Here is a 15,504-nt window from a genome sequence, read left to right on the forward strand (position 1 = left end):
TGTTTTACAAGCAGCGCTCTTGCAGTTTGGGGAGCCATTTTCCCTTTTATTCCAATTGAAACTGTGTGCATCAAGCTCTGTCAACTGTTGCACTCACAGTGTTACGAGGCTATTGCATGATATGCTGTCGGAACAACTGGCCTCTCTGACTTTTTTCTTTTTTTAAACAACAGACAGATTTTTTTTTTTTTTTTTTTTGGTTTGAGACAGAGTCTCACTCTGTCACCCAGGCTCGTGTGCAGTGGCGCGATCTCAGCTCACTGCAACCTCCACCTTCTGAGTTCAAGTAATTCTACCTCAGCCTCCCGAGTAGCTGGGATTACAGACGCTGCTACCACTCCCAGCTAATTTTTGTATTTTAAACAACAGAAATGTAACCTCCAAGACCCAAATGATCAAATGACAAGCAGCAAACTTTTCCAACTTTCCCTCCTCTCCCACCCCCAGGTGTTTTGGTTTCTGAAGACTGGGGATCACTATCAACAATGGGCAAACCTTTGCTACAGAACTGATTAGGAAAAAACCACCTGAATTAATAAATGTGAGCAAATATTTTAATGTTCAGGGAAGGAAAGAAAGATTGCATTTTGTGTCAATATACAGAAGTCTTCTATGACAAAGAGCCACAAGTGAACACAGATTTCCTGTGAGATCAAAGGCTCCCCCAGGCAGAAATCACATGAACCTGAGCCTTCACCACCCTACGGGGAATGAATCCCACACTATGGGGTGTCCAAGCATGGTCCGAGGAGGCCCAGTTCAGACGCACTCTCCATTTCCCCCACTGCTGCTTCCTCTCCCACAGCTCGAGGCAGCCACCACACCCTTCTTCCCCAACGTGGGCTGGGCAGCATCACACAAAGTCAGTTTTACAGAGTTTCAAGTTTCCAGGCAAAGGCAGGACGACTCAAAGATGCCCACTTGTCGAAAGACCAGATGTTAAAGTACAAAGTTAGATTCCAACTCAGAGCCTGGTTAGACCCGGGGTTACTTTCGAACTCCCAGGGAGGTGGGAGGAGACCTGGCTCTTCTCCAGCCAGTAGCTGGCACAATCCAACCCAGATATTTGTCCATCTGTTAAATCACTCACACTGGACTGACATTTTTAAAAGGACATAACAATAAGGAGACTGGTGGTTCATTAGGCGTTTAGGCAGTTTAAATATCTAGAAATCAACTGAGAAATTAGGGAGGGATTTGGGCAAGCACAAAGATAACTATTAAGAGCACAAAGACAAATTGTATTTCTTTCCGGCATCTCCCAGGATATTAAACAACACAAAGCTCCACAATACATATTTACACACTCTGGCTGAAACGGAAGAGTTGTGAAGAGACTTACCAAGGGCCACACAGCAAACCCAGGAGCAGAGCAGGATCGGCAGCCAGCTCACCCTCCTGCCCAAGGCATTTGAATCTGCAAGGCAGGCAGGCTAGATATTCCAAACAGCACCTACCATATGACTCAGCCTGGACTTTGGAGATACTGCTCACATTATCTCGGGGTATTCCTGTGTTTGTCTCAGAGAAACTCCACGCCCTGCACTGTACCCAATACAAATGTCAGTAATAATGCACCGTATTCAACACATTGCTGTACAAATGGGCTCTTTGTGCAGTCAGCAGAAGAGATCCACATTCTATATCTTCGCAGGGAGGTCGACTAGAAGGGCGCCTGCTATCAATCACCCCGACTCTGGGATTGCAAGAGGACATTCAGTCTGGTACTCTCTCTTTACCAATAAGGAAATGGGCTCGGCTCAACAAACCTTGTTAGGCAGAGCAAATGCCAGCAGTGGACTGGGCACAGTAAACAGCAATGCGATGAAGGCAGAGCAAAGGGGCCAGCCAGCACCAAGGGAAGGGAAGTGGCTTAAAGACAGTGAGCAGTCAGGAGACTCTCTGTTGATTCATTCATGAGACAGATACTTGCCGGGTGCCTCCTAGTGTCAGGCGCAGCGAGGCGTGCTGGGGAGGCAAAGGGGCATAGCCGCCTCCTGGCGTAGTGGCCGGGGGAGAGACACAATGACAGCCACTGATAAGTGTCAGGAGAGTACTTGGTGCTAAGCGAGCACTTGGAAGGGGCTGCTAAGGGGGAGATAAGAGGAAAGGGGGAGGGGGAAAAGTCAATGGAAAGCAGAAAGAAAGGCTTGTCAGAAGGTGAGTTAGACAGAGAAGTAAAGATTTGGAGGACTTGGTGCAGGTGAAGACTGGGACAGCAGATGGGTCACACCCGGAGGGTCCCACTTAACTCATACAGAGGTGTTTGGGGTTCATCCTGTAGGTCCCTTGGCAGCCGCATAGAGGATTAGGATGATCACATCCCTGTTTTAAACAAGTCCTTCTGAGAAAGCAAGATGGAAAATGCATTTCCATGGAGCCAACTGGAGCCTGGAGCCTGCTGCAGCAATCTATGGCAAGAGCTGGTGAAGGCTGGATGTAGGGTGGTCGCGAGAGGTCTATGAAGGAGGTGGAATGAGGGGACTTGCCACCACCTGGATGTGGGGGTGAAGGGGCGAGTCAAGGAAAACCCCACTTCTGTTTCATTCCTTCTGGTAGCTAAGCTTATTCACAAGATAGGCAAGAGGAATTTTCAGCCTCAGACATGATAAACTTAAGGTTCCTATGGGACCTTCAAACACAGACGTCCTGATGAACAGAGAGAGAAAGGGACAGAGGAAACAGCACTGGAGCCCATTGGTGACAGCGCCTTAGGCAACTCTCTGAGGAGACAAGCATAGACAACCAGATCTAATCAAATCCCAGCTCTGCCTCTTAGCAGCTATATGACCTGGGGCAAGTAAATTAACCTTTTTGGGACTCTGGTCTCACCTAAGGAAATTCCTTTTGGGATTTAATGAAATCAGAAAAGGACACGATGTCATGGCAAACAGAAGAGATTTAATATTTTCCTCTTGCCCTTTTGTGATCATATACTGCTTTGTATTATAATTGAGTACTTAACCTTTGCAGCAGATTATAAGTTTTCTTGCTGTCACTCATCTTTAAATCCCTTTTGACCATATTTGTAGGCACAGATTCTCAAATATTTGAATTGCCACAAGTCATATGAAAAACTAAGGCCAGACTGTTCTAGGGGACCAGGGGTTTCCTGCTTTTGACATTAAATAACAAATGCAAAGATCTCAAAATTGCTATGTGGCTTAAGTGGTGTTGATTTAACTCTGTGTTGGGGGTGGGATGGAGAGAAAAGGGCAGTGGGGTTTGGAAAAGAGGGAGAATTTTGTCAGCCTAATAAAGGCTAGTCAAAGCCTACTCTGTGAAAACTCTACTGTAATATTTAAGAGGAAGAGTGTCTATCAAAGTTAATATTGCATAGCCTCTATCCTCTGGCTCAGTTCAAGTAAAGGTCTTAAGTCATGTTAAATAATAAATTCCAGCAAATGGATCTTGCCTTAAACCAAATGTTAAGTCAATAGTACACTCTGTATATGAGACGTATATACTTTCTTTGCTAGGTCATTTTGCTAATTCTAACTCTTAAAATGAATATTTTAAAACTACAATAAGATTTTTAAAACCAGACTGACCAGTAAGGCATACATAATTCAGCTCCACAGAGCTAAGCTTGTTCATTTTTCTTCAGGGTTTGCCTTTAAATTTGGGATCCGACTTGTCTTTACCTATTTTTACGGCTGCCTTCCTAGTCTGAAAATATCTTGGTCACTAGATATTTTGTTTCATCTCCAGCTTAGCTCCTAAAATACATTCAGGATCACTTCTTCCTTCCCCATTCTTCCCTGGTAGCTTCATATATTCCCATCCATTCACCCATAGCCCAGTTCAGTACACCTACCTCACATTCTGTGTCTCAGTCACAAATATCTTTTTTAAAAACCTGCCCAAGTTTCTAATACAGAATGATGTGGCAACTGCCTCAAAGCTGTTTGGTCCGTTTAATTATTTGGATTAAACGTAGACAATGATCCAATTCAGAGCTAATGGTCTTTAGGACTACTCTTATTCCTGGCTGTCTTCAACCTGGGCACATGTGACATGCCTCAAGCATGACCAGTTTGAGAGGACACTTTGGTCCCCAAGGGCCGAGGAAGAACAAGTTCCTCCTCGCTCACATATGTAGTCCGAACCTGAGGTTCTTGATTCTCTAGGATGTTTCTGAACTCTGGGTGGTTCCCATTAAACACACAATACACATCTCCATCCTTCTTAGCCAACCTCTAAGATTTTGACACCCCACTGACATATAGACCCAAGATACCCTCCAGTTCTTCTCCGCCTTGAATAGACTTGAACTTCCCAGATGTGAATAGACTCAACTTTTTGGCGTGTCTACAAGATGCTCTCCTATCCCACTGACAATAGGGGGAAAAATGAAAGCAGACAGATGGCCACATTAGATGGAATCTGCCATTGAGGTGGTAACTTCCCCATGGCACCCAGCCCCTGGTCTACTTGAGTTATTCCTCAGACACCGACGAGAGGTGCACAGTCTCAGGGAGAGACTACTGAGACGTAATCCTTTCCCTTTAAACATGACTTTGACATATGCATTACACACACTTACACACGTCTGACTCCACCATGACTCACACTGGAGGTGGTGTTTAAAATGAACAGCATCTCAGTGCTATTATGATGCTTCACTCAAAATTGCTCTACGGCTTCTACTACAGGAGCAGGTCACATCCAGGAAATGGTTTGCCTGATCTAGAGCAGGATTTTCTCACTATTACCTTATGCCCCAGGGCTGCCTTACTTTCTTCAAAACCCAGATCAGGATCTGCAACCTATGACCCAAAGCACTCTCCTTGTAAATTCAGGATTCCCTACTAAGCCAGTCCCTAGCCTTTTCTCTCTCTGAACACTTTAAACACCTTTTACATTCTTCTCTTTCTCATAGCTCATGTCATTCCTCCAGGCAGAGGCCCCTGAGGTTCCTGTGGTTAGTAGACGTGGATAGCTGCCTGCTGCATCAGACTCAGCTGAGCCCAGGAATCCTTCTGAAAATAAAAGATTTATCCTACGAATTGGTGCAACCTTTGGGAGAACAATGTGTTTGCCTCTATTCTCATTTAAAAGGCACATGCCCTTTGACCTAACAGTTTTGCTTCTGGAAATTTATCTAAATATGGTTATAGAGAAAAATGTACACAAGTTTTCAATACAGTATTACAAAGCAAAAGAAACATGAAAAAACATCATCCTGGGAGGAACTTAAATTGCATATCAATAGGCGACTGGTTAAATAAATAATAGATATGTATATTTTGTGTCAAGACTATTTCTGTAAAGACACATAAGAAACATAACATTGCAGCCAGGCGCAGTAGCTCACGCCTATAGTCCCAACACTTTAGGAGGCCGAGGCAGGTGGATAACCTGAGGTCGGGAGTTCGAGACCAGCTTGACCAACATGGAGAAACCCTGTCTCTACTAAAAATGCAAAATTAGCTGGGCGTGGTGGCTGGTGCATGTAATCACAGCTACTGGGGAGGCTGAGGCAGAAGAATCGCTTGAACCTGGAAGGCGGAGGTTGCGGCGAGCCAAGATAGTGCCATTGCACTCCAGCCTGGGCAACAAAAGCGAGACTGTCTCAAGAAAAAAAAAGAAACATAACATTTTTATCATTGCTATCTCTGGGGAAAAGGACAAGAAGCTGGAAAAAGACACTTTAATTTTGCTTTAAGCCCTTTAGTACTGTGGAAATTTTTTTTTTAATAATAATTATTATTTTTTTGAGACAGAGTCTTGCTCTGTCACCCAGGCTGGAGTGTAATGGCGCGATCTTGGCTCACTGCAACCTTCGCCTCCCAAGTTTAAGCGGTTCTCCTGCCTCAGCCTCCCGAGTAGCTGGGATTACAGGAGCCCACCACCATGCCCAGCTAATTTTTGTATTTTTAGTAGAGACAGGGTTTCACCATGTTGGCCAGGCTAGTCTTGAACTCCTGACCTCAGGTGATCCATCTGCCTCGGCCTCCCAAAGTGCTGGGATTACAGGCATGAGCTACTGTGCAGGGCCTGTAGAATTTTTTTTTTTTCAAATGAATTCGCACTTAAGCTACTTAATAGAAAAAAATGTGAACCTTTATCATTTAGAGCTACTAAACACTTCATTAAACAATATCACTTAATCTTTGCTAAACACGAACTAGAAAAACTAGGCACAAATAGAAACTGTATAGACCAGATATACATTAGAATGGGTCTGCTTTAGCAGTTAATGGTTTAATCATTAACCAGGTCAGGGTATTTTTCTCTAAGGCACTTTATGTGTTGCTGACTCTTCTACAATCTAAGTGGCTCAATGTAAACCATTCCCCTTGTGCTAAACATGTGTGTTTATACTTAAAGTCGATTTCACTGAGGAAATTAGGGTAGGGTCAGTTTGTAAGGTTTTGCCCTAAACCTTAAAAAGAACACAAAATCCTTCAGGTCTTAAGCAAGATTGATGCCCAGGCCCTATGAAGGACACATTGAATCTTCTGTATATTTTTAAACAAGCTCCATAGGTAATTTGGATGTGGCTGGCATTGCCTCGTGCACACCTAAAGTAACCATGCTTAGAAAACGCTGTGTTATCCAAAAGAAACACAGCATAGAGAATTCTATGAACAAACTATTGCAGTACTCTAAGATTTTAAAATAAGTAACTTTCTCAAACACTGATATTGGGTTTAGAGTTAACACTGCGGGTAAGCAAACCCACCAGGCTCTCTCAATTGACACAGCTCTTCTGGCTCCTTCGAGGAAGTGAGGACCAGTATGTGGAAGAGCCTTTGGGGCTGGTGTTTCTCAAGCTACAGCTTCAGGCAATCTCAGGGACAGAACCTGGACTGTGCATCTGACAGCCGCCTTTCTACCTCCCACCTCCACCCCATTCTTATGTCCAAGTAGTTTGAAACTATTGAGCTAGATCAGTATATCCCAAACACCAAATTGTTAAGAGTGGATGGAGCCCCAGTGATCTTTCCCACTCCCCAGACCAGTGAATCAGGAATCTCTACTGGAGGTTCTGCAGTACCCCAGGTTCTTTATCTAAACAGGAAAGTTAGGAAACACCAATTTAGGCCAAACTCATTTTAAGATAAGGAAATCAAGGCCCAAGAAGTTTAAGTGATTTCACCAAGGACTTATAGCTGATTAATGATAGCTGGGAGCTGTGAAACCTGGTGAGCTAATTCTTCCCTCTTAGACCAATACTGCTTGTTATATTATGTGTAATCAGGAGAGCCCCAGTATCTGTGCAGTTTCTCTTCTCCAGGAAGAGGCCCCAAGTGATTAATAAAGCCTGAACCCAGGGGCATGTCAGAACGCACCACTGGTTTAAAGGATGACTGACATGGTAAAGTGTCCAACGTCAACCTGCCCTCGGAATTCTTTCACTTTCAGTATCAGTAGGAGAAATATACAATTGTACATTTCATAGAAAAGTAAACCCAGCCCCACACAGTTAACAACCAGGTGAAGCGGGAACACAGGACAATTCAAAGTTTTCGGATCACACCATTTCTTGGTCAAATATTAGTACCTTCAGCAAAAGACCTCTAATTACTACACACTTTTGGTTATGGCAACAGCCTGCTCCTTACTTTTGGGAGAGAGGAGTACTCCACACCCATGGCCTGAAACCAGGATCTCCAAACCCATCAAAGAGAAACATGGATGGGAAACCAAACCCCCCAAGCTTGGAAAGCATCCAGCAAGCTTTAATTCAGGGAGAGTTCAATCGAGATATAATTGCCTCTAATTGGCCCTCCCACACGATCTCACAACATACAGCTATAATCAGTTCCACAAAGAATATGTTATATTTCTTTTCTCCCTTGAAAAGCCAGAATCCTCTCTTGTTAGGTACTTACCATCACTGTTTTGATTTTTGTAAATATACCGAGACATTAAAAAAGGAAGAATGAATGGGTAAAAGCAAAGAAGTAGATGGATTTCTTTTTTTAAATAAGCACTAATCCCTATGACCTTAATGATAACCCAGTGCGATTCAAATCTGTAATGGAGACTGATGTCGACTCAGGAAACCTTTCTAGTCCAGGGCACATGTGATCCAAAAAACACATTCATCTGGTCGGACATTTTCCATACTCTGATTTTTATCTTTCTTGGCATGCTCAACTCTCCTTTAATAAAGTCACAACCCTTTGTTGCCATGGAACCCAATCAGACACGGAGCCTGTTACTATGACTTCCCTGCAGATATAAAAAAAGACCCAGTGACCAAAAGACCAGCTCTTTCTTAAAAAAAAAAAAAAAAATTACAAGGCAAAGAGGCTCCAAAAAAACCTCAACACTTCTGTATTTACTGAAGTTTAATCTTTTATGTAGGCTCACCTGAACTCTTCAGCCAAAGCTAGCTCATGTTTCAGCTGGAACTTTCCAAAGAAAATGATTTTACAAATAAATACCTGGGCAAAGAAGGTAAAAATATTCTTGGGATATCTTACTTTTTTTCTTCTTCTAGGCAAGCTTTCTGAAATTTGAGTAGCTGTTTAGCAAACATGTGTCAATCAGCAGCTGCCAAATTGCAATATTCATTTCCATCAATACTTAATGTTGCCAAGAGCTCATTATTTCTCTGAAAAGAAAAGATATTCTAAACAATACAATCAATCCTGTGTTCTGGACCTGGACTAAATCTGCAGGAAAAAAAAAAAAAATCTGAGACTAAGCAGAGTGGACTGAGCAGAGCTACTTAAGGAAAGAGAATTAACATTTGTTGAGTGCCTACCATGAGCTGGGCACTTTTACGTCATCACGTGAGGACCCTGTAACTGAGGCAATGCCACCTCTGTTTGGCAGATGAGGGACCAAGGCTCAGAAAGCTTAAGTACTTAAGCAGCTTGTTCAAGCTACCAGGCTAGAATGCTGCCTGGCTCCCAAAGCCAGAGCTATTCCTTCATTCAACCAGCACTTATTTCTGCTCTCACAGGTGTTGTACATTTTGTTATGCTTCTTATTCTTCAGGAGCGAATTCACAGCCTGTAAAGCTTGGCTGTAAAGAGAGCACGGTGTCCATCTTTACCGGCACAGGGGCCAGTTCTGGCTACACCCACGTACAACTACCACCACGTCTATACACCAGCTACCCCTTGGGGGAATCCCGAATAAATGCCCTGGCTACTTGCCTAAGGAAACACGTGTGGGCTAGGCACCCATTACACCCTTCCAGAGGTTGGGCCACGGCCCAGAGCCTTCCAACCCTGGACCTCATGGTGGGGAGGACCAGGAAGCTCTGGGTGGCCTTTTCATGTGCAGTATCATCGGCAAAGTAAAAGTCAAGCCATGCAAACCACAACAGTTTCTCCAACCTGGTTTTGGACAACCAGCTTCAAGAAATGACTAGTAAGAAGGAATGTGGCAAGCCACAAAAGTTATAATTTATAAGCATATTATTAATTATACCAGCCTCTCAGCTAAAGAAAATTTACCTATTTCATGTACAAAGATTGTAACAACTGCTTTCATTAAAAGAAATTTTTAAAATCACCCAAAACTGCAATACGATACCACTTCATACTTAACTAGGATGGCTGTAATTAAAAGACAGATAATAATAAGCGCTGGTGAGGATGTGGAGAAATCAGAACCCTCATACAGTGGTAGTGGGAATATAAACTGGTGCAACCACTTTGGAAAACACTCTGGCAGTTCCTCCAAAGGTTAAACAGAATTACCATATGACCCAGCAACACTCCTTCTAGGTATGTACCCAAGAGAAATAAAAACATATACCCCCACAAAAACTTACACAGAAGTGTTCATAGCAATATTATTCTTCATAGCCAAAAAGTGAAAACAACCCAAATGTCCACCAAATGTCACATATCCATACAATGAAATATTATTCAGCCATGGCCAGGCATGGTGGCTCATGCCTGTAATCCCAGCACTTTGGGAGGCTGAGGCAGGTGGATCGTCTGAGCTCAGGAGTTTGAGACCACCCTGGGAAACATGGTGAAAACCCGTCTCCACTAAAATACGAAAAAATTAGCCAGGCGTGGTGGCGTACGCCTGTAGTCCCAGCTACTCAGGAGGCTGAGGCACGAGAATCACTTGAGTCTGGGAGGCAGAGGTTGCAGTGAGCCGAGATCACGCCACTGCACTCCAGCTTGGGCTACAGTGAGATTCTGGCTCAAAATTAAAAAAAAAAAAATATTGTTCAGCCATAAAAAGAAATAAAGTACTGATTCATGCTACAACATGCGTGAACCTTTTAAGAGAGGGGGAAATGAAGAATAACTGCTAAGGGTATCTTTCTGAGCTGATGAAAATGTTCGAAAATGGGCCAGGTGTGGTGGCTCATGCCTGTAATCCCAGCACTTTGGGAGGCCGAGGTGGGTGGATCACTTGAGGTCAGGAGTTTGAGACCAGCCTGGTCAACATGGTGAAACCTTGTCTCTACTAAAAATACAAAAAATTAGCTGGGTGTGGTGACACACCCCTCTCTCCTTGCCTACTGGGGAGGCTGAGGCAGGAGAATCGCTTGAACCTGGGAGGCCGAGGTTGCAGTGAGCCGAGACTGCACCATTGCATTCCAGCCTGGGCAACAAGAGTGAAACTCCATCTCAAAAAAAAATAATAATTTTTTTTTTTACAGAGGTTTGATTACCTCTGTAAAGACTGTATTTCCAAATAAGGTAATGTTGTGAGGTAGTGGTGGTTAGGACTTCAACATATCTTTTGGTGGGGGACACGGGTCAAACGATAACACTGACTTTAATAGTAAATGGGCTGGGCGCAGTGGCTCATTCCTGTAATTCCAGCACTTTGGGAGGCTGAGGTAGGCAGATCACCTGAACCTGAGGTCAGGAGTTCTAGACCAGTCTGGCCAACATGGTGAAACCCTATCTCTACTAAAAATACAAAAATTAGCCAGGCGTGGTGGTGCACGCTTGTAGTCCCAACTACTCAGGAGGCTGAGGCAGGAGAACTGCTTGAATCTGGGAGATGGAGGTTGCAGTGAGCAGAAATCGTGCCACTGCACTCCAGTCTGGGCAACAGAGCAAGACTCCATCTCAAAAAAAAAAAAAAAAAAAAAAGTAAATGATATGGCAGTTCCAGAAGAAGGGCAAATAGTCTCACCGTGAACGAAGGTGTCACCACACACAATTTTTCTAACAGAAAAGTTATGCAAGGGTTGAGGCTTTCCATCATCCAGGAGGCAACAGAAGCATTCCAAATTCCACAGAAAACCTGCCCTGCAGCGGTCACTACTGTACTGACACGTGGGGAGCGATCTAGAGCACCAGTAACTTCAGTTAACATTCATTTAAATTATTACCTTTGTATTTTGTATGCATTTGTTTGAGATTTTCATAATAAAATGTTGAGGTAAAAATTTCCTCAGAATGTTGATAAAATCTGCTGTATTAGTCTGTTCTCATACTGCTATAAAGATACTACCCGAGATTGGGTAATTTATAAAGGAAGGAGGTTTAATTGACTCACAGTTCTGCATGGCTGGGGAGGCCTCAGGAAACTTACAATCATGGCGGAAGGGGAAGCCGGCACGTCTTACACGGAGGCAGGCAAGAGAGAACGCATGTGTGAACGCAGAAAAAACTACCATTTCTAAAACCATCAGATCTTGTGAGAATTCACTCACTATCACGAGAACAGCATGGGGGAAATCGCCCCCATAATCCAATCACTTCCCTCCCTCGACATGTGGGGATTACAATTTGAGATGAGATTTGGTTGGGGACACAGCCAAACCGTATCATCTGCTAACAAAATCTTTATTCTTAAAGAACACCTAAGTAAAAACACCAATTAGCATCTTCAAACAAACATTTTTCACAAGCCAAAAGTAGAGAGAAGATAAATTTTCAAACACAGAAACAAGAGTACATGTCTTCCCTGATTAGACTTATTTAAATTAATGTAGCCAAGGCCTTACAAATCCTTTGATGTATTAAACACTGAACCCTGGGGAAAAAAAGTCCTGCTTTCTGTTGAAATAGTGAACTCAAATATTATACCAATATCAATGCATGAAATTCTTAATGCATTATTTCTTTCCTTTCATGCTTCCTTCCATTTCTCTACCCATTTATTCTGCAATCTCTGCCCACCTCTGGGTAGAGAGGGACAAGTGAGTCACAAGTTACAAGGATGCCACGGCTCATGCAGACTTGGGCACAGGTTGGGTAGAAGAGCACCCAAGCCAGGTATGAACCGAGAAAGGGACTCAGGGACGACTTTGTATTTACGTTATCTTACATAAGCCTTCCACATCCTTATAGGGAAACAATTACACTTAATTTGTTTTTGTTGTTGTTATTGTTTTTTTTTTTTTTTTTTTTTTTTGACAGGGTCTTCTTATTCTGTCGCCTAATCTGGAGTGCAGTGGTGTGATCTTGGCTGACTGCAACCTCCACCTCCTGGATTCAAACAATTCTCCTGGCTCAGCCTCCTGAGTAGCTGGGACTAAAGGTGTGCACTACCACACCAGGCTAATTTTTGTATTTTTAGTAGAGATGGGGTTTCACCATGTTGGCCAGGCTGGTCTTGAACTCCTGACCTCAAGTGATCTGCCCGCCTCCCAAGATGCTGGGATTACAGGTGTGAGCCACCACACCCAGCCACACTTATGGAAACTGAAGCTCAAATGGGTTAAGCAAACTGGCTAAGATGATTTCATACAGCTTGTAAGAGCCAGGATTTTAAAACCAGGCCCGTTGCCCCCAAAGCCCTGGCACCATGCTGCTTCCTCACTTCACCATGCACAGCTGTCAGCACACTAGGGGAGGGCTTTACCACAGCCTGCATTTAGAAGACCTGACCGCTTCTCATCACCTCCACTATCAACATTCTAGTCCAAGCCACTCTCATCACTCCTACAGGTCTACCTGGGCCAGCCCATGCCCACCTACAATTTCTTTTCAATCCAACAGCCCGGGAGATCCTTGCAAGGCTTCTACTGGCTCAGGAACTGGCCTCCCCACCACCTCTCAGACCCCATGTCCCAGGACTCAACTCCCTGCTCACACTGCCCCAGCCACACAGCCTCCTTGCTGTGCCTCAAGCACAACAGGCACACTGCTTTATCAAGGAGTCTATGCATGCTGTTTTCCTGCCCTGGAATGTTCCTCCCTTAGATGGCTGCACAGCTTACTTCCCAGGTCTTTTCTCAATGTTTCCCCTGACAAGAGCTTTCTTTGAGTGTCCTGTTTAAAACTTCTTCCCTCTACCTCCACCTTGGGCCTCCCCAGCCCTCTTGTCTATTTCTCAGCATTGCACTTATCCACATTTAACATACTATATATTTTATGTATAGGTCTGGCTTGTCTGCCTTGCCTTACCAGAATACATATTCCACAAGGGTAGGGATTTTTGTTTTGTTCCCTGAGATGCCTAGCACATAGTAGGTGCTCAATACACATTTACTGAATGAATGTACTGAATTGGGCTGAAAGCCCAATCATTTTAAGTACAATCCACATCTGTATTGCTCATGAATGGACTCTGGCCTGATGTACCACATAGCCCACTCCTGACTTGGTGGAAGGTTGGGCAATGAAGAGACAATTATCCAACCCAAACAGCTAAAAGGAGCCCGTTCTTAAATTCAGTGCCATGAAAGGTGCCTGAGTGACTCCTTTTCCATACCACATGTTGTGGAGACATAGGTACCACTAACCTCAATGCTACTCAACCTCAAGGTGTGGTCCTGGGTGAAGGGGACTCCTTGGGCCAGGACATTAGGGGAGGCAAAGAGCAGCCTACCTTTTTGTCTTCTCTGCCCAAAGTGCTCATCAATAAAAAACCCGCCTGGAGGCTTGAGGGCATCTCTGTTTTCCCTGGTGAAGCTCCACCTATCCACAAAAGGGCTCTTTTCTTACACTGACCTTCTCATACTCCCCATCTATGAAACCTCACCAGAGCTACCAATGACAGGCACACGGGTTCAATTCTCCAAGAGGTCTCAGGCAGCAAAGGGTGAACTCTGAACCTGCCTACAGAATGACTGGCAGGAGTGAGCTATTCTAAGCATCACAGTGTCTGCTGGATGGTGAGGAAACAAGCGCAACAAGGCTGCACGAGGTCAAACAGCAAAAACAGTGCAACAGCGAGATGGACCCTTTCCAAAAGGGAGCCTGTGCTGCAGAAGGTACAATGTCTGCCACCTCTAAACTCATCCTCATGCTAAGTCCCTTGTGGGTTAGACTGGTGGTGGAGAAATGGGGATGACAAATAATGGGAAAGCCATAAGCGCGTGACTTTTGTAAAATTCTAGGGCACTTAAAGGGTGCCGTTCTGCTCTGAAATTCTACGAAGGGACTAAAATCACTGCAAGATTGCTTCCAAAAAGCAAATAAAACCTCACTGAGAGATGGTACTATAATTTCTTGAGTTTGCGTCATTCTGTTTTCTGTAGTTAGAAAAAAGGTGATGGATTTGGGTTACAAAGGCAGTGTTCCACTATAAAAACCTGCTGGTTGCCATGACAATTAACGTTCCTGTTCCTCCCTCTTCTGCAGCATCCTTCTTCCATCTGAGTCAAATCAAAGAACCTAGCTATGACGCCCACGATTTAGTATTTCCTCGGCACAAGGATATAAATATATACACACATATACAAAATACTTATCAAAGGCTAATCACAGGTGAATCAAAGCCTTGAAAATTGATACCATCTGTCCTCTCCCAACAATGTCCTACAAACAACAGGAGACATCCCTGCAGGAAGGTCCAAGCAGGAAGGGAGGGTGGGCCAGGAAGGCTTAACAGCCAACACCCAGTCCTCCAGTCTAGAGTCTCTCAGGGTGGACTCTGGGGGAGTTCTTCCTTGGGGGGACCCATGAGAAGCCAGGACCCCATGGAGAACTGTCCCTGCCACTCTGCATCATCATTATCTGTCTGTGGGTCTGTCCTCCCCAGCCTGAGCTCCTTGAGGGCAGTGCCCACATCTGACTGATCTCGGGGCCTCGCACAGTGCTGGGCACACCGTGAAGCACCAAGGGTGATGGAGGGCACTCTGGGGTAAAGCAGCCTCCCCTTACATTTTCTACTGAGACCTCAAGATCGGGCCTACCCTACTTCTAATTGGCCCTGTCGGAGAAGAAAGCCAGGGGAGAATTCTAGATCAAAGCTCTGAGGTATGAGCTTGGGACACCTACAGCACAGTGCTGCCATGAGCTCCCATCCCTGGGGTCAAAAGTCTTGACCATCAACCCTTCCCCAGACCTGGAGCAAAATTAAGAATAACTTAGAAAATAATAGCATAAATGTGATTTATCTTCTTCTCAGGACAAAGGCTGATCATTCGAATTTCGAATAAGGTTCAAACGGAGACCCTGCTATTTGACTATCATTATCACTCTGTTTAAATTTATTTTAAATAAAAGTTATATATGCCCATTTAACATTTAATTGCAAAACATGCTTGTTTTACAAAAGATATGAAGATACAGGCCAGGCGTGGTGGCTCATGCCTGTAATCCCAACACTTTGGGAGGCTATGGCAGGCAAATCACTTGAGGTCAGGAGTCCGAGACCAGCCTGGTC

At 44.2% G+C, this 15,504-nt stretch overlaps 1 protein-coding gene across 5 annotated transcripts in view; it reads right to left on the reverse strand.

The window, feature by feature from the left end:
• Positions 1-15,504, reverse strand: part of TMCC3 (transmembrane and coiled-coil domain family 3) — a 308,739-nt gene that overhangs the window by 47,417 nt on the left and 245,818 nt on the right. Inside the window, exon 1 of one of the 5 annotated variants that reach the window (XM_034934247.3) lies at positions 1,343-1,661. The exons of the other annotated variants lie outside the window; for them this stretch is intronic. The gene's annotated coding sequence lies outside the window, so the exon portion shown is untranslated. Of the gene's footprint in view, positions 1-1,342; positions 1,662-15,504 lie in introns of those variants that run through there. 5 annotated transcript variants of the gene reach the window in all.

This window comes from Pan paniscus, chromosome 10, assembly GCF_029289425.2.
Source record: "Pan paniscus chromosome 10, NHGRI_mPanPan1-v2.0_pri, whole genome shotgun sequence".
In the NCBI taxonomy this organism is placed as follows: domain Eukaryota; kingdom Metazoa; phylum Chordata; class Mammalia; order Primates; family Hominidae; genus Pan; species Pan paniscus.